Genomic DNA, 19,003 nt, shown 5'->3' on the forward strand with positions numbered 1-19,003 from the left:
AAAATCCAAACAGTGTACCTGGGGCAACAGTCCCTTCTGAAAGTTCACCTAGCTCCTCACATTTCAGGGTGAGTTTGAATGAGAGGTCTGTGTCCCCTCAGGAGTTAAGATACCCAGTCTCTTTCAGGGAGATAAATAGTGTCACTTCTATTTTGCAATGAAGACAAAAAAGATTAAGCAACTTCTTGGGAGAAAACAAGGACTAGAAAAGGAGAGAATTGTTCAGGAAGTTGTTGGAAATAAAGGCTGCATCACTGAGCATCTTCCAAAGGGCAGAGCATAGCTATTTATTAAATGTGGTCTGCATTTTTGTTGCAGAAGCCACACAAATCTGCTCTTCTGTCCCCATCTGTAAAATGAAGACACAGGGCTAGATTTTCATTCACATGAAGATCCCTTTATGCTGCCTGAGTATAAACAATAAAGAGTGTCCCATTTAGTGTAACTTAAGTTGGTATTATGCTAGCCTTGGTAATACCAAAATATGTCACTCATTCCAAAACAAGGGTGGCAGCGCACTGGTTTGCACCGAAATACTGAAAGCTGCAAATCACAGCCCGTTTGGCCAAATCAGCTTAATTTCCATGTAAACCAGTTGTTAGAAACAGACTTACTTAAGTCAGTGTAACCCGCCCTGTAGACACTATGGAACTGATTACATTGACTGATATATAAATGCTCTTAAACCAATTCAACAGTGTCCACAGAAGGCAAGGCTATAGCAATTTTACCACACCTTTTTCTAAACTGATGCAGATTAATTGGTACAACTTGTGTGTGCAGACAAGGTTTAAGAGTATCTTATGACCCAGGCTTGTAACAACAGTGGGAGAGAGAACATACTGTTTTCAAGTCTGTCTTTAAACTGATGCAATGAAATATCAAACACAGCAAGACAATAATGCTCTTTAGAATCTGGATTGTGTTAGCATTAAATCTGGTTCATGATCTGAATGGTGTTGTTTTCAAACACTTTAAGTTAAAGACCAATGGAGGTATTAAGTGCTTTGCATACATTAAAAAAATGCCTGTGAGAACATGTCTAAACCACACAAAGCAGTTTATGCCAAGTGTTAGCAAACTTTCAGCTCCTTCATTCCTCTACAAATAATTCAAAATGAGAGAATGAAAAGCGGAGAAAGGGGAAGCAGCAGCAGATAAAAATAAGCAGAGCATTCTACTAACCATGGGATTACTGAGAATCATACAGTCAGGGGCTTGGATGGTCAGTTAGTTCAATTGTCGTTCTGATTTTAAATTTTTGCTCTCCGATTTTAACCATCATACTAATCAAGTGACTTTAGGAGTGTCAGGCTGGTGTTGCTTTCAGCCTTTGGGTGATTACATTGTCTGAACTGCTGAAAGACTTATTAAATAAATTACATTCTTATATCTGTTCTTGTAGTTTTCTTTCTTTCTTCTCCCTCATCTCTTTTCCTGTGCCAAGTATAGGGCCACATCTAGAGTACTGTGTCCCGTTTTGGGTCCCCCACTGCAGAAAGGATGTGGACAAAAATGGTTAAAGGGCTGGGACACACGACCTCTGAGGAGAGGTTGAGGAAACTGGGCTTATTTATTCTGGAGAAGAGAAGACTGAGGGGGAATTTAATAGCAGTCTTCATGTACCTGAAGGGGGTTCCAAAGAGGATGGAGCTAAACTGTTCCCAGTGGTGGCAGATGACAGAACAAGGAGCAATGGTCTCAAGTTGTAACAAGGAAAGTTCAGATTAAATATTAGAAAAACTTTCACCAGGAGGGTAGGAAAGCGCTGGCACAGGCTACCCAGAGAGGTTGTGGAATCTGCATCCTTTGGAAGTTTTTAAGACCTGGCTAGACAAAGCTTTGCCTGGGATGGGTGGCTCTGGGAAGATCTTTTTAAGAATAGGGTCTTTTTCTAGTATGGGTAGAAACTAGGAACTAGAAAGAGACCCAATTCTTAAAAAGATCTTCCCAGAGCCACCCATCCTAGCCTTCAAACAAGTATCGAACCCCGCCAACCTCATCACCAGAAGCAAACTTCCTCAAGCCCAGAACACACCAAAAGGATCCAGACCGTGCCATGACAAGAAATGCAAAACCTGCCAACACATCTCCACCACCCCCACCATTACTACACCCCACAACAGAGCCATCAGCATCCCAGGATCTTACAGCTGCACCTCCAGAAATGTAATACATCTCATCCAGTGGACCAAATGCCTTGATGGAAATTACATAGGAGAGACCAAACAACAACTGCGCACCAGAATGAATGCACACCGGAAATCAATCAAAGCCAAGAATACTCAATTACCAGTGGGGGCACATTTCTCACAGGAGGGCCACTCTCTCTCCAATCTCTCTGTCCTGATCCTCAAAGGAAACTTACACAACACTTCCCAGAGAAGAGCCTATGAACTCCACTTCATCAACCTCCTGGATACTAAAAATCATGGACTAAATATAGACATTGGATTTATGACACATTATAACCTGCCTGACATCTGACTCCTCAGGTCTCTCTCCACTATTCATCCTCCTTCTCTCTCTCCCCACCCCCAGCCTGTTTCTCACCCATTGACTCCTCAATCTACATCTTCACTGACTACCTGTCTTGTACCCATACCAGCCCAGCCCCTGGCTTCTTTACTTTTCATTCCATCCAGGAAGAGCACACACCAACTCCTGAAACTTCCTTAGCTTGACGGGTTTTTGAAGCCGAAAGCTTGCTTAATAATTGTTTTCCAACTATTTAAGTTGGTCTAATAAAAGATATCAGATTCACCCAAAGAACCTTGTCTGCCTATGTCCTCAGACCAACACGGCTACAACTTACATCTTCTCTTGTACATTGCATTTGAAGATCAAAATACTTTTAAAATACTGCTTCAACCTTGAGATGCCTCACGAAAGATTATGGAAATATTAACACGATCACTTCAACTGCCACTGAAATAAATGAATCTTTTAAGCAGTACTGCTTCATGTAACAGCAAGTAGATATGCTACAAACTACTTAGGACAGGAAGTAAAGATGACTGTTGCATCCAACAGAAATTGCAAGAATATTTAGTTAAACAAGATCTAATTGTGCAAGATAGGAATTTGGCCAGGACAACAGTTCTAACACTGAAGGCAAGGCGGAGAATCTAGCTCTGGTTCTTCTCCAAGTCCAGAGTTGTTCTGAATCAGGATTTTGGATCAGGACCATCTTTATTTAACACATCTATTCTTACAAAAATGTCTATACAACCTTTGTTCACCACAAATGGTTAGCGCATGAGTTACGTGTCAACTAAATGGCAGATCTCAAGTATGTCCCTATACAAAATGTAAATATTATTGCAGAGTCTATTAGCCCTGTAATGCCAATGTTTCTGACAGCTGAGGCTAGAGGCCCTTAAATAGGAAAGAAAAAGAAGTTCTTATTAAAATACCAAGAGAAAAAGTAATTCTCCCCACCAAATTTCACTCTATAAAGCCCTCTGTTTAGTGCACATGATTATCTACTGGAGAATGCATAGTGATTGCAAGAGAGATCATGTGCTCTGTTTATAAAATACATGCCAATGACCGCACCTAGGCACACCTGCCCACAGTTTAGCCATTTACATCATCATTGTCCAAAACACAGTGTTGTTGTTTTGGGGCCCTGGCCTATATTGGCAGTTGTAAACAAGGCATTTATACGCGTTACAACTGTTGTTTTGCAGGTGCTAAAAGATATCACAGGATGCTCTAACAAGCAAATCTAGTTGCTCCAGAATAGCTTAGCACAATAATGACGCCAGAATGAAATCACATAGGAAGTGGAATTGGTAATGTCGAACAGAGTCAAAGGACAAAACTAGCTATGAGTGTAGCCATGATAAGAGTGTTGAGCCTCTGACTTTATTGAAGTTAAGGTGTGGTGAAGTGTAGATGTTATCAGATGGAAGGCAAGTGCAAAGCAACATATACACTTTACTGCCAGCAAGTGCTCCCACTGAGACTTCTGACATGTTCAGCCGGCTTTAAACTCTTCATGTTCCAGATATGTTATATTCCTAGCTCAAGTAATTACAGCCTGTCAGCCTAAATCCCTCCTTGTAATTTGGTCTGCCTGACACTTTTCCTCACATGGCTATCTGGGGTAGAGAGAAGGTTCATTAAAAAGATGTTATAATTTTCAAAAATACATGTGCGTCTGCTGGAAGTGAGGGGCAACACATTAGAGTGAAGCAGGGCTGCCTGACCTACACAAAATGAAGCTCTAAAAGTAACAATATACTCAGTCTCTGCTGCACATCAGTCCACTGGACTCTGTCCCTTCTACATATGGGTTTAACCTCGGACATTCAGATACAGACCCAGTTTGGGGGTATTTGGATCTCACATTTTAGTTCAGTCTCATTTCTGATTCAACTACCTGGACGTGTTGTAAAGGGATAATTTTAGTGGTTTATAGCAATTAATCAAGGTGGATGGAAAGCAGGGCATTGAGTTCCTGTGGCTTTTACAACCATCAGTAATGGTTCACAAGCATGGTTTTTGCACCAAGGTGGAACAGTGATACTTTATACATTCCATATATATACACACACATGAGAGAGGTTCTAAGGCAAATTCACCCAATTATCAATCATTCCCAAAAGCCCTTCTGATACGTAATTAACTTACTGCTTAAAGCTCTATAATTTAGTTACAGATCTTAGACATACGCTGTAATTCTTGACTCCGTTATCTAGCAGGACGTGGTATATAGGCTTTTACCAGGTCTCTGTGGGATGATGTTACATCTGTGGTGCGTGTTGCTTTCTTCATGAAAAGATATGTAAAAGGCCAGGACACTTTTAGTGGTCAGGGTGACAGATCCTGCTCATGTAATACTTAGGTAGACTAGATAGGGTTCATAATGGGCACTGGGAAACAAGCAAGATAAAGGGGGTTTCTGTCTGATCTCCTCTTATGGGATTTCTGCCCAAAATTGCGTATCTGAGGGGGTCATCATGGTGATTACAGATGCAACTGCTAGTTTTTGTTTCTTTCTATATACAAGTGGTGAGCTGCAGGGAGATCTATCACCCTGTTACTGCTAAGGAGGCAAAACCAGCAGTCATGTACCTCAACAAGAGAAGCCTTGCCCTGAGCCATTGACCAACAGAGCTCTGTTCTGACCTCAAAGCTCCAAGCAAGCTGAAGAGCCACTACAGGGCTGTATAAATGAGAGTGCTTTACTCTTAATCACATAAGATGCAGGGTTGCCACCCTCACTGGCACTGAATACTACCTTATTTTGCATGATGTCAGGTCTACTTACTTACTAAAAGGTATTATTAAATGGGTTAGATTATAACTGCAGTCTGACAGGAGCAAAGTACTAAAGACCTAGCTGCAATCTGACCACAGCAAGGGGTCACACACATTTCCTTTTACCTAGAAAAGTAATCCTCTAGTAGATTATGGAAACAAGGCATTTATACATGTTACAAATGTTGTTTTGAAGGCTAGAAAAGTAATCCTCACTCAGGAAGTCATGGTTCCTCCTTTCTTCCCCGCTTGTTTGGCAAGGGGGTAGGAGGATTACTCCCTATTGTGCACTGGTGAATCCATTAGGAGAGTTAGGTTGCTCCACTTGTCTTCCCTTTTCTCTACTTCCCATCTGCTTGCAGTGAGGCATGTTAGGCAAATAGTTCCTAGCCTCGCCATTGCAGCCAAATCTCAATCTGAGTAAGGCTAAGCGCAGGAAGAGAAAAGACCCTTACTCACCAGTACACCTGACCATAGGCAGTGGCAATCAAGCTTGGCATGAGGATGACAACTGAAAAAGAACCCACCCGTGACCCACCAAATTCCCCCACTCTCCACAAGCAACAAAAGCAAGCCTTACTATCATTCTAATAACCCTGCATTCCTCATTAAGGAACAAACCCTGCAAAATGTGGCAGGTGCTTACTCTCCTGAAAGGCTTGCCCAGGACCTCAGAGGATCAAATCCTATTCCTCCATGTCTAAAGGCAATCCAGCACAGAGCTAGCAGACTCACAGGGTGATGTGAACCCTGCATTCAGTAGTGCTCGTCTCCAGGCTGCACCAATACCATGGCTGTTTAAAACCTGAGTATTGGCTGCAGTCTTCTGAGAGCCATTTGAAAAAAAATCTTTCATCCAAAAATAACATTTTATAGACTAGCTATAAAAGGAACAAAGAAGAAAATAGGGCAGGTTGCAATCACTAAGAAGAGACAATTAAGGTAGTTTGAATACTTTAACTGTGAATTCCCATACACCTGTATTTTGGAGTTTCTTATGAAGTTTCTAAAACTCCTTGAGTGAGTACAGAAGTGCTCCTTGCACTTTTTATAGCAATATAAAGTTATAGTGTTCTTAAACATGACAGAAGTGCAGTGGGTTGGGTTTTTTGTGGGTTTGTTGTTTTGGGGTTGTTGGGGGTTTTTTTGGGAGGGGGAAGGTTCCTGAGCCTTCCTGCACTTTCCAGGATAGGCGGCAGGGGGGACTCTGCAACCTGCTGGGGCTTCTCCACTGGTAAGAAATTTGCCCAGCATACAGAAGTTATTTAAAGTGCTAAGGTTGGTAAACTGCTGTAAAACACAGCAGCTTCAAATTTAATACCTCATTTAACAAGGGTTAATTTAAAGTGCCATACCCATTTTAAAGTGCTGTAAAGCCATGCACTTCTGACATAAATCATGTCAATAAAGCACTTTAAAATGGTGAAAAAAGCAACTTTTGTACACACCCCTTGTTCCTACTGTAAGCATTTCCATCCTGAAAATACCAGGACCTACTTGCAATCTTACCTTTCCAAAGCAGATTGTTGTTGTTTGAGTAGGATGGCTATAGGGGGCAATGTGAAATCCAGGACCCTCCCTCTCTCCCTGCAGGGAGTCAATGGCCCGTTAATGCACTAGTGTTCTTTACTTCAAGGGTGTTAATAATCACCTGTGAAGTAACAATTAGTGTTAATAGGCTTCCTACTTCACCCCTCCAGCTGCTCTGCCTTCAGGCCCTGAACCCAGGATGTTCATTTAAATTTTTCACCAGCTGGCCGGGACCAGCCTCTGAAATCTGGGGCTGTCCTGGCCAATCTGGGACATATAGTCACCCTATTCAGGGTGGGGATTATTGCAAAGGCTGAATTCAACCTTTTTTTTTTTTTTAAGAAATGTTTCTGTTGGCAATACTCTCCGCACACAACTGAACCCCACACAAACAGAACCCAGCAGGTTTCACATAGCTTTTAAATTAGGGTATGTCTACACTGCCTTTGCAGTGAGCTTGTAGCTACTACTGAGAGGCATAACCTGCCCACTCACTCCTGTTCAGCTGACGCCAAAGCCCAGAAAATGAGGCAACAGGGGTCAGTTTAGTGTGATCCTGAGTGCACACCAAGCATCCTATTTAAGACAAAGCCTAGGATTGGCTCTGGATGTGTATTCAGGGTCATGCTAGCCTGCCAATGCTGCTCAACTCCTGGTTCCAGAGTGTTTCTCAGTGGTGCTCCTAGGCTTTACTACAGGGGTGGTATAAAGTGCCTTTAAACATCATGAAAAGGCATACAGGAGAACAGAATATTTTGTTGTGATGAGGGGAAGGAAGGATGCTCTTCTTGTGCTAAAGATACACGGTTTGGACCAAGGCCTCCTGATTCCTATTTCCATTTTTAACAGGAAATTTCTACATGACATAAGCAGGTTACTTAATGCCTCAGTCTTCTAGGTATCAAAAGCCTGAACGTCAGAATAACAGACTTCAACTCACTCAGGAAACTGATGGGCAGGATCCCCTAGGAGGCTAGTCTGAGGGGGAAAGGAATCTAGGACCGCGAGCTTTATTTTAAAGAAACCTTGCTGAGAGTGCTGGAATGAACTGTCTTGATGCTCAGCAAGACTAGCCCATGTGGCAGAAGACCAGCTTTGCTTAGAAGGGAACTCTTCAGTGAGCTAGAACACAAAAAATAAGCTTATAAGAAGTAGAAACATGGATAAATGACTAGGGAGGAGTATTGCTTGGGTATGAAACCAGTAAAACCAAAGTGCAATTGGAGTTGCACCTAGCAAGGGACATAAAAGGGCAACAAGAAGCATTTCTATAAGCATGTCAGCAACAAGAGAAAGATCAGGGAAAGTGTGGGTCTCTTAGTGAATGGGGGGTGGGGGTGGGGGAGAGCAACCTAGTGAAAGATGAAGGGAAAATGCTGAAGTACTCAATGCCTTTTTACCTCAGTCTTCCCAGGCAAGGTCAGCTCCCAGACTATGGCACCTGGCAGCACAGTCTGGGGAGGAGGTAAGCAGCTGACAGCGGTGAATGAACAGGATAGGGACTATTTAAAAGAGTTGGATATGTACAAATCCATGAGGCCAGATATAATGCACCTAAGGATGCTGAAAGATATACCTGATGTGATTGCAGAGCTGCTGGCCATCATCTTAGAAAACTCATGGTGATTGGGAGAAGTCCTGGATGACTGGACAAGGACAAATATAGTGCCTATCTATAAGAAAGGGAAGAAGGAGGATCTGGGAAACTACAGACCAGCCAGCCTCACTTCAGCCCCTAGAAAAAATCCTCAGGTCCTTAAATGAATCCATTTCTAAGCACTTGAAGGAGATGATGATGATTAGGAACAGTCTACATGGATTCACCAAAGGAAAGTCATGCCTGACCAACTTCATTATCTTCTATGATGAGATAAATAGCTCTGTGGATGCAGGGAGAGCAGTAGACATGATACACCTTGACTTTAGCAAGTCTTTTGATATGGTCTCCCACAACATTCTTGCAAGCAAGCTAAGAAAGTATGGGTTGGATGAATACACTGTAAGGTGGATAGAAAGCTGGCTGGATCATCAAGCTCAAAAGTTAGTAATCAATGGCTTGATGTCTAGTTGGCAGCCAGTATCAAGTGGAATGCCCCAGGGGCTGGTCCTGTTCAATATCTTTACCAGTGACCTGGAAGATGGGCTGGAGTGCATGCTCAGCAAGTTTGCAAATGACACCAAGATCAGGGGAATAGTAGATATGCTGGAGGATAGGGCTAGGATTCAGAGAGACCTCAACAAATTGGAGGACTGGACAAAAGAAATTTCATGAGGTTCAATAAGGACAAGTGCAAAGTCTTGCACTTAGGATGGAATAATCCTATGCACTTATACAGGCTGGGGACTGATTGGCTGGGCAGCAGCTCTGCAGAAAAGGACTGGGGGGTTACAGTGGACAAGAAGATGAATATGAGCCAGCAGTGTGCTCTTGTTGAGAAGAAGACTAACGGCATACTAGGCTGCATTAGTAGGAACACAGCTAGCAAATCTGATTCTTCCCTTTTGGGCCCCCCACTACAGAAAAGAATGTGGACAAATTGGAGGGACTTCAACAGAGGGCAATGAAAATGGTTAGAAGGCTGGGGACATGACTTCTGCGAGGCTGAAGAAACTGGGTTTATTTATTCTGGAGAAGAGAAGACTGCAGGGGGATTTAATAGCAGCCTTCAATTACCTGAAGGGGGGTTCCAAAGAGGATGGAGCTAGACTGTTCCCAGTGGTGGCAGATGACAGAACAAGGAGCAATGGTCTCAAGTTACAGCATGAGAAGTTTAGGTTAGATATTAGGAAAAACTTTTTCACACAGATGGTAGTAAAGTGCTGGCACAAGCCACCCAAAGAGGTTGTGGAGTCTCCATCCTTGGAGGCTTTTAAGACCTAGCTAAACAAAACCTTGGGTGGGATGACATAGTTGGGGATAGTCCTGTTTTGAGCAGAGGGTTGGATTAGATGACCTCCAGAGATCCCTCCCAACCCTAATTTTCTATGATTCTCATGTTTATGGCAGGGATAAACTCCTCTGTCTCTGTGGAGGGACTGCAGGGATTAAACCACAAATATTTATGAACAGCCTGGAGATTGTCGGTTGGAAGGTATGATAAAACAACAAAAACTCTATGTTAAGGCTCCTTTATGGTTGTAAGAGAGGATACACTTGCATTGCAACTAGGGAGTTGTGATTGCATGATACACAGGTCTACATGAGCTAGCTTTAACTAATAGTGAAGCTGAGTTGAAATGAGCTTCAGGACAGGCCAGCAACCCCCAGAACCCCAACAGTACAGTCCCTGACAACAGATTTGTACAGCTGAATATTTCAAAAGTCTCAGTGGGAGCACGTGCTGGCAGTGTTTTCAGTGCTATTTTTACATGAGCTAGTTAGCTTAAAACTACACGTATCTAGATGCGATGCGATCACACTTCTGATGGCAGGATAGATGAATTCTGAGAATAATGCCAATGTATTATTATTATTGCTGATGTACTAGTATTATTAGTAATGCCAATGTAACTCTGAGAATAATGCCAATATACCATACCCTATGAGTAGTTCTACTGAAATGATGACTGCCCAATCTCACTGTAAGGGTAAAAATCAGGACCTAAATGTATGCACAGTATAATGAAAGGAGCAGAATAATATTCTCTCATGGTCTTTGAGAAATCAGTGAACTTTCAGCACCCAGCCCTATATTAGTCCTATATTATTCAATTTCTTAGGTATGCAAGTTATTTGGAATCCATTTCTTTCTAATCTGCTCTCATCAGCTGCAGGCTACGGGAGTACATAAATCTATGTATATTTGACACTAATGGAAAATCTGCATCGTGACTCCCTGGGGTGCGACAGTAATAAGCCAAGCTTTGCTCTGTCTGCCCACAGAAAAGGAGGTCAGCAAGATGGTGGTTCATCTTTCTGAGCATGGCACCATTTTGCCCTCACAAGCTGGGACTTGTACTTCTATATACAACTGCATGCCAACAACAATCAGTTATTTATGACACCTACATTAATTTGTCATAACACCTCAGCTTGTCATAAGAGGCAGAATTGGAATGAAATGCAGGATCTTGGCTGGCATGATGACCCAAGAGAGTTGCGAAAGTTGTCTACGCCCGCTTGATTCTCTCCACCGTGGTGGCAAATGATGCATTGGGCACATCAATGCAAGCATAATGAAATGTAGCAGGTGAAGCCAGAAGCGTTACACTGCTGTATTCCCATAAACTGGTTCATGTGAATACAAGCTGTTACCTAAAACCTTGGTTTAGAGTAAGGATGGACCAACAACTTCCAGTATAAGAAGTCTTCAGCCTTCCCCCAAACCTCAAGCCCTATCTATTTTAGCTAGTAAGAAAAATAAAAAGGGGATGACGGAACTGGGGGAGGATGTTTTTTCCTTTGAATTTTCAAATGCTTCAGATTTCCAGGTTGAAAAACATATGAAAATACAGCCGGGGGGGAGGGCACACCTTTTTTGTGGTGTTCAAATTATCTGAAAACATGACCAATAGAACATTTTGCAAGAATGCCCGTTCTCATAAGAATTTCAGCTTGGTGCTTTGCTGTCTTTCATAAAAGTTTTCTGCCATTCAGGAAAGGAGAAGGAATGAAGATTATTCTCTGGGTATTGTATATTTGATTGTTGTGTTACATTAGTAGTTGCAGCTAGACAATCTGAGTGGTCTCCAAAGCGGACAGTCAGCAAGCAAGTCAGCAAGAAAATAAAGAAGGAACTTTAAAAAAAAACTATTACACTTTGCTTTACTATAGCTCCTTTTAATTAAGGATCTTTAGCTTCATAAGTATTAGCAATTGTCTGAGATAAGCATTAATTACTCTTCCCAGTTAATGCATCAGAAAAAAAAAGGCACAGAGGCCCTGATTCTCCACTGCCTTGCCCTGTGCATAGTCACATATCACAAGCAAAGTGGATATAAAATGCTACCCAGCTGGAATAACACCCTACTGAAAATGACTAAAAATGTTCTGAAGCAACAGCAAAACAGGTCTCAAGAGATTATGGTGGTATAGAATTGCCCTTTGTGATGGTCTATGATAGACAACCTTATATGCATAAGCTCAGGAATAGCTTAACAAATAGTGATATCTAGATGGACACCAATGCTTCTTATATGCTAAAAATGGCTTAAGGAATGCATTTCTACAGTAGAAGGAGCTGGAAGTATTCTTACATTTTTACAAAATGTGTTGGGTTTTACAACGGACAACTAGGAGTTCACACTGTACCAAAGTAAAGGGCTCCAAAGGTTAGGAGACACAAGTAAGCTGGGGTAGGGGCTAAGAGGAAAGGATGCATTACAAAAATCAATCCAGAAAGCATGTAGAACCTCACATGGATCAATGGGACTGCATGGCAATTGCACAAAAACAGAAAAAAAAACATTTAAGTGGTTGGTCTATCATGCAGTTCAGAGGCTATTTTTGTCAGAATAAAAGCCACTCCTCTTAAACACTCACACCCATGCATGGTTGCTTAAAATAGGATTTTATTGGAAAGGTTTATCTGAAGAAACGAAAGGAAGACTACCATGGCTTAATGGCACCCTTAAAGGAAACACTCTTATTAAGACCCCCTGCTGTAAGAAGTCCAGAGTATCTCAATTGCACATGGAGACAATGGCTTCCTGAGCTGCCTCTTTAAACAAAACCTTGCTCTTAGTTTAGGAGAAAAATTAATGGACTAGTGGCTGGATGGTCTCTCAGCAAAGCAGCACTTTAAGGCTGTATTAACAATGAAGATCGTATATTGCATTCAATTCATATATTATTAAAGGATCTATAGTATAAATAGTTACAACCTCCCCATGTCCTGGTTTTAGGGTTAAAATGAAGTCTCTTAGCTTCCTACTATTGATTATTCTCAGGGTTGTACTTTTTTACCTCTCACATTTTCAGTTACCTTTCTTTAATAGCTCTCTCCACTGCCCTTTGCCCTACCCCAGCTGTATTCTCCACACTCCTTTATTCTCATCCTCATTCAGCACTCTGCACCCCTGCTGTCCTTCCCACTATTTAATACCCAAAGAAAGCAAGTGATCTTATAAAATTATTTGTTTTGGCAGGTTTGTTGATCCCCTTTCTCCACCCTCCCCCTATCCAGCTCCCACCCTTAAAAATGCATATAGCACTAGACAGTTCCTAGGAGATGACAGAGCAGAGAGAGAGAGAGACATACATCTTGTTTGGGGATTTGTAACAATCTTTGTGGAAAAAAATGTCAATTTTTTTCTTGCAACCCAAGCATTGTAATAAAAACAATGGATGTCATGGGTGACAGCTGGTGTTCAAAAACTATAACCTTAACATCAAAGCTGGAGAGTTTTAGGATAAAAGGCAGACTGGCACAATGGACTGAGATTTGCTAAAGAGCAGTAGACAAAAAGCATTAATTTTGAATAAAACTTTTTTCAAGCTTTGGCCTAGAGAGTTTACCTCTGGAACAAATGTAGTTTGTTTGGAGCTTGTTGCAGAGATCGTATCTTCTTCAGACTTATTCTTTTTCTATCCACATCAGCTTTACCCTTTAAACAATTGTTTTCTTCTCATTGACCAAATCAGCCATGTTACTAATTTCCATGACAGTCCCAGTGACCACCCTGAGGTTCTTTCAGGAGATCAAGAACAGAAGCATATCAAAAGAGAAGGCCTTTTCAATGGCAGAGCTGGGTTGCATGGCAAAGCAATACAAGATAGTACATAATAGACTCAGAGTGCTATCACTTTTCACTGATACAACAGTTACCTTTATCTTAGAGATAACACCTAATTCACTTGTGTTGTACAACCAAAAATAGCTTCACTTTTTGACCCTGCTTCTGCCTGACCAGCTCTGCATCCCTGAAATATGAGGTAATCAAAATGAATAGTCCACAGTTTCAAATGTCGCTCTTGGTTCTTTTATCCTCAAACCACAAATTACAATGTGTGCAAAACACACATCCCATATGAAAAGAAAATTGGACCCTTTTGAGTCTTGTGGCTGTCAGATCACAAAGACTGGGCGCATGTAGCAACATTCTTCCCCACTCCTGCAAAAAAAAAAAAAAAAAAAAAGCTGTTATACAAAATCCCACTTCGTTCACATTGAGACAGTGAGAGCTGACTTGCAAATTTAACAGCAGATCTACCTGGCAGCCTCCTCTGTAAGTTTCTTCAATAAAATAACTGCTTTCAACTGAGTCGTCCCCCCAACACGCATGTGTGCATCCACACACACACACAGTGCTTAATGGAAGAAGTAAAGGCAAATATCATCAGTAATTCTCCCTTTCAGAAATAACTTATCCCATGCCAAACTGGGGATGCAATCTCACCACTGCAATGTTTGCACTGCAAACATTCATTCGCAGTCGGACAAAACAGGCTGCCATCCTCTTCTCAGTGACTACCAGCCAATAATGTACTGACCCACCTTGGGAAACCAGCAGTAAACTACAAGTCGCCTGTCAAGGCAACTTGGAAGATTCAATGAGGAGAGATGTCAGAAGTGCTTAGAAACTGTGGTGACTGGTGTGGTATAAAAACCTGAGCAGAGAAAAATAGGATAGATATGGCAAACCAGGATGAAGCACAAGAATATTTGTTAATATCCATTCCAGTTTTAGTCACTAATTTCACAGTTTCAAGATTTTAAGGGCCGCAGGGGAGTTGAGAGACTGAATGATTCAAAATACAGAAAAGATGTTTGAGTAAAGGCAAAGAAAGAAGTGATTTAAAAGAAATAAACTGTTGACCTTTCATGATGGCTTCAAGTTGAACTTAATCCACCTTAACAACTTTGCCTTCACAGCCCCCAAAAGACTGCAGTCTCCTAAAAACAGCTCTCTAAGGGAGGCATTGAACAGGATGAGAGGCTGTTGGCGTGAAAGGAGTATCTCTATAAGGGTACATACAGCCATTACATTTAGGGTTAGGGTCAATCGAAAGGCCCACCTGTACAGATGTTCAGGGGGGTTCAACTGGGCAAAAATGGCAGAGCTGATCCAAGTTAGCTCACCTGAGGAGGTAAACTAACTTAGATCAGGACCATGTTAACCCAATCTATCAAACATCTGTAATGTTTGGAGCACAGCCTAGGGGCTGGGAAGACCCAGCCGCTTGCCCCAGCCTAAGGGCTGTGCTATTCCTACCCTCTGACCCTGACCAAGATTTTTTTAGCCCCCAACCCTCACCCCCCTAGATAAACCATCCATTCCCCACAGACCCACCAACCCCCCCCCAAGTTACTTATGCCAGTTTCTCTGTCAAGCTCCTTGGCCTAGCAAATGGCTGCACACACCGCTCCCAGTCTACATTCACATGACTTAAAGCAAGCCACGTGAATGTAGAGCGGGTGCAGCAAACAGTTGTACACAGCCTATGGAAACTGAATGCACAGCACTGTACTGTACAAAAATACCCAAGCTAGCTAGGCCATGGGAAGCAAAGTAGTCTTGGAGAAGCAGGTATATTAGTGCAGATGAACTGCTATGCTAATGTAGTTATACTACTTCCACTACCTGGGTTAGCATGTTCATCTGAATATCTCTTGGGTATCTCTGCATGCACTGTCTTATGCTGTGAGACACAAGGCAATGGAGGATCAGAAGCTGGAGGACAGCCAGTGTTTCTTTAGCAAAGAGAGTAATAAAGATGTGAGTGATGCCCATAGTTCTGTACCCTGCAAAATCCTGCCATGCAGACTATAAAAACACAACTGCTCTAACAATAAAGAAAGCAAACCTGTACTGGGGTCAATGGCCCACTTTATTTCTACATGCATTTTTAGCCACAAATATGCTTAATCTTTTCTTCATCCAATACACCACAGTTTATACCCAGGTATGCTCTATGCCAAAAGCTAATATAAATATATCATATCTATGTAAGTACATAATCTGGGTTTCATTTGAGTTCTTTGCCAATTTCTTTAATCATTGTGAAATTAAAGGTTTCAACTAACCTTCAGTATTCAAGCCAAAATCTCCTAATTAACTTATGCATCTTGGTTGAGTGTCCTGAGGGAGGCCCAAGATCCAAGTGAATATCATAAAGAAATCTACACAGAATAAACAGTCCCTACCTAGGTTTCCTGCCCATAGTGGCCTGACCTCCAGATAGTTACTCACACAATTAAAACAGCATGAAGAAAAAGAAAACCAAAACAACAACTCCTGCAGATTGCGGACTGCTCCTCGAGCATGACATTTTCACTTTATTGCTTTGCAGTCCATCTTCTAAATTGGGCTGGTCTCAAAACCATGAGCCCCCCCAGTGAGAGATCTAACCTCAATGTGACATCATGCTCCTGCCAGTCACAGAGTTAAAAGGACCCTGAACGCAGCCCCGGCTGGCTCTGCTGCAATGTGACGCAAATCAAACGCTTCCAGCTATCAGTGCAGCTGCCACTGGCCGCTATGACTGTAGTCCCTTAATACCACTGGGGAGAGGGGGAGGGATGTTCAGGCTGTTCCAACATGGCCTGGTATTTTAGATAATCAGCCTCCTCTTTTAAACTGCAGCCAACACGGCATGCAGAGCACTTGCCCAGGTCAAGGAGAAACTGTTCTCTCTCGCAGCTCCTGTTGGAGAGACAAACGCCGCACCACTGAACAGCTTATCTAGCTCTTTCTGAAGCCACGCTATCGCTTCCCTCACTCTGCACAACAAGGGCATGTTTACTGCATTTAAAATAGACACCTGTCTATTGAGCTTTCGTTTTGGTGATTCAGCCCTAAATATGTGAACGAACTAGACATTTCTAAAGGTGGAAGAGAGGGGAAATGCCACAAAATGTCTGAAGGCAAAAAAATAAAAAGGCTGAGAACTATGTGACCTGTGCAATAATACTGCACAGAACTAGGTTGGGTTCATTTGTTTGTTATTTGTGTGCATGTCTCACAACCAGGGGCCTGTAGGCTAAGTCTGCTTCCTGAGCCTGAAGGGAAAGGAGAAAGGGAATAGGCAGCAGGACTTGTAGGCACATAATGCTTGAGTACGAGCCACATGATTCTGTTGCTTAGCTCCTGCTCTTGGTCCTTAACAAGTCCTTCGGTTCAGTCACAAACTGCTTGTCATGGCAATACCCAGTAATGCCATTCCAGCCCAGAATAAAATTCTGCTTTGTTTTTTCCTCTGTGACTTATAAACCAGCTCTGCATGCAATTTTCCCTTCTTCCTTGTTTCATCCTCCCTGAAACTTTGTTTAGATTGGTTCAACTGGATTGCATTTACAGACTAGCAGGGAGAAAGAGAGAAAGAGAGAAACAACCCTTCAAACTACTGCCAGAAAATCAAGACAAAGATGCATTCTACAAAACTTAGCTCAGAAAGTGGTAACAGCAACAACAAGGCTGAATTCTTCTCTCTATTTAACTCACATTAATGAAAGGTGTGACATCAAGAACCCTGCAGAATGAAGCTCCTTATTTATCCACAGAAGAGGTCCACTACAGGGACAGCCAGAAATACTATTCCAGTCATTGTCCTACTAAAATGTGAACACATGCCTTGGAGGGACCTGGCTTGTATACTCCATCTTTAGGAATGAAAGGGCCTTTCTCCATGTCCAGAACTCAGGCCATGTACAGACAGTTAGTTTCTCCTGGGAGAGTTGTGTGTGTCTCAGGAGAAACTATGAGTGAGTGCGTAGACATTCAGGATTTTTCTGTTTGGGCAACAACGGCTGCTCTGGGAGAAAAATAACCCAGGAACAACCAGGGTTAATTCACTCCCAGAAGGAATTCCTAGAAGCAAGTGTCTGTACATGTTCTTATGAGAGAAGCCACACCACAGTTCACCAGCATCCCAAGGGCTTTGCTCTCCCCTCTCCCTCCAGGAAGATAGGGTGTCACTCAGTGAACTCTATTGCTCCAGCCAAGCAGGGAGCAGAACAGGTCCCCTCCACAATCCCCACATTGTGAAGCAGGAGACACAGGGTGACCCTGAGCAGTCTGGATCAGCCAATCAGGGCTTCCCTGTGCACTGCTGCCATCTGCCTCCAAGCAGACTGAGGAAGCCTGCAGAGGAGGCTGGGATGTGTGCAGAGGCCCCCCCCTGGCTTCACAACATCTGTACTGCAAGCCCCCTGTTCTTCAGAGACTCAGCATAAACATGTCTGCTCAGTTTTTCTACCAGAAAAATAAACCCAGGAGAATTCTCCCAGATCATTTGGACATGTGTACACAGCCTCAAGTTTTTTCCTTTGAGGATGACAGTTAATATTCACTGCCATATATACCTTTCCCTTCCATTGTATAAACAGATCTTTGATAGTAATATGCTTTAAAATTGGAACTGGAGCAGGAAAATATAAACAGCATGTACATGCACAATAGTGATGTTTTTAAATGGTTTTTGCTGCTTCTCTGGTTCATACCACTTCCTTTTAGAGGTCTGTGCCATGGGCTTACAAAGCAAAGTCACACAGGAATTTGTCTTGTATTTTCAATAAAAATAGTTCCAGTGATGTTCACAAGAATCTGTGAAATAAGAAAAAGCAAAGCTTCTTGTAAGCATGAAGTAACTGTACTAACCAGTGCATCTTGCATGTTTTCTGGGTATTTATGCAATACAGTTCTTGCACACAAAAAATCTAGAAGTCTGTACACTATCCATGTGCTATATCTGATTACCTAAAGCTAAAATGCAATGCTCCCAATACACACACACAGTAGAAATCAGCAATATATATATTTTACATTTGCATTTGCAGCATAGACTTTATTTATACTAATTGAACTTCACAAACTGATTCACCCTACAGAGTGTAGGAAACTGGAAATAAGTGGGGCTAGTAGAGAATTCTATCAGTAAAGCTAGTCAATTCTCTCCAATATCACAATATATGTGTGAGTGCATGTGTGCACGTACACACACACACTATATATATCTCATTAATATATATCCTATGCAATATATGTGAGTGCGTGTACACACACTCACACATATATTGTGATATTGGAGAGAATTCACTAGCTTTACTGATGGAATTCTCTACTAGCTCCACTTATTTCCAGTTTCCTACACTCTGTAGGGTGAATCAGTTTGTGAAGTTCAATTAGTATAAATAAAGTCTACGTTGCAAATGCAAATGTAAAAATGACCCAGTTGAGTCAATATACCACCACTGATCTTTTTCTTGTTTTTTATACCCCAAGAAAACACAAAGAAGTAAAATGGGGGGGGGGGGGGGGGGGGTGT

General features: G+C 42.1%; 1 long non-coding RNA gene across 5 annotated transcripts in view; it reads right to left on the minus strand.

The window, feature by feature from the left end:
* Positions 1-10,854: 10,854 nt before the first annotated feature.
* LOC102380764 overlaps positions 10,855-19,003 on the minus strand; it is a 76,761-nt gene continuing 68,612 nt past the window's right edge. The window contains exons 1-4 of one of the 5 annotated variants that reach the window (XR_003096068.1): positions 15,931-16,083; positions 15,765-15,819; positions 15,322-15,431; positions 10,856-13,851 (exon numbers count right to left, since the gene is read on the minus strand). This is a non-coding gene — a long non-coding RNA (uncharacterized LOC102380764). The other 4 variants (XR_003096067.1, XR_003096065.1, XR_003096066.1 and 1 more) reach the window with 4 other exon arrangements.

Source organism: Alligator sinensis, unplaced genomic scaffold (genome assembly GCF_000455745.1).
Source record: "Alligator sinensis unplaced genomic scaffold, ASM45574v1 scaffold643_2, whole genome shotgun sequence".
NCBI lineage: Eukaryota > Metazoa > Chordata > Crocodylia > Alligatoridae > Alligator > Alligator sinensis.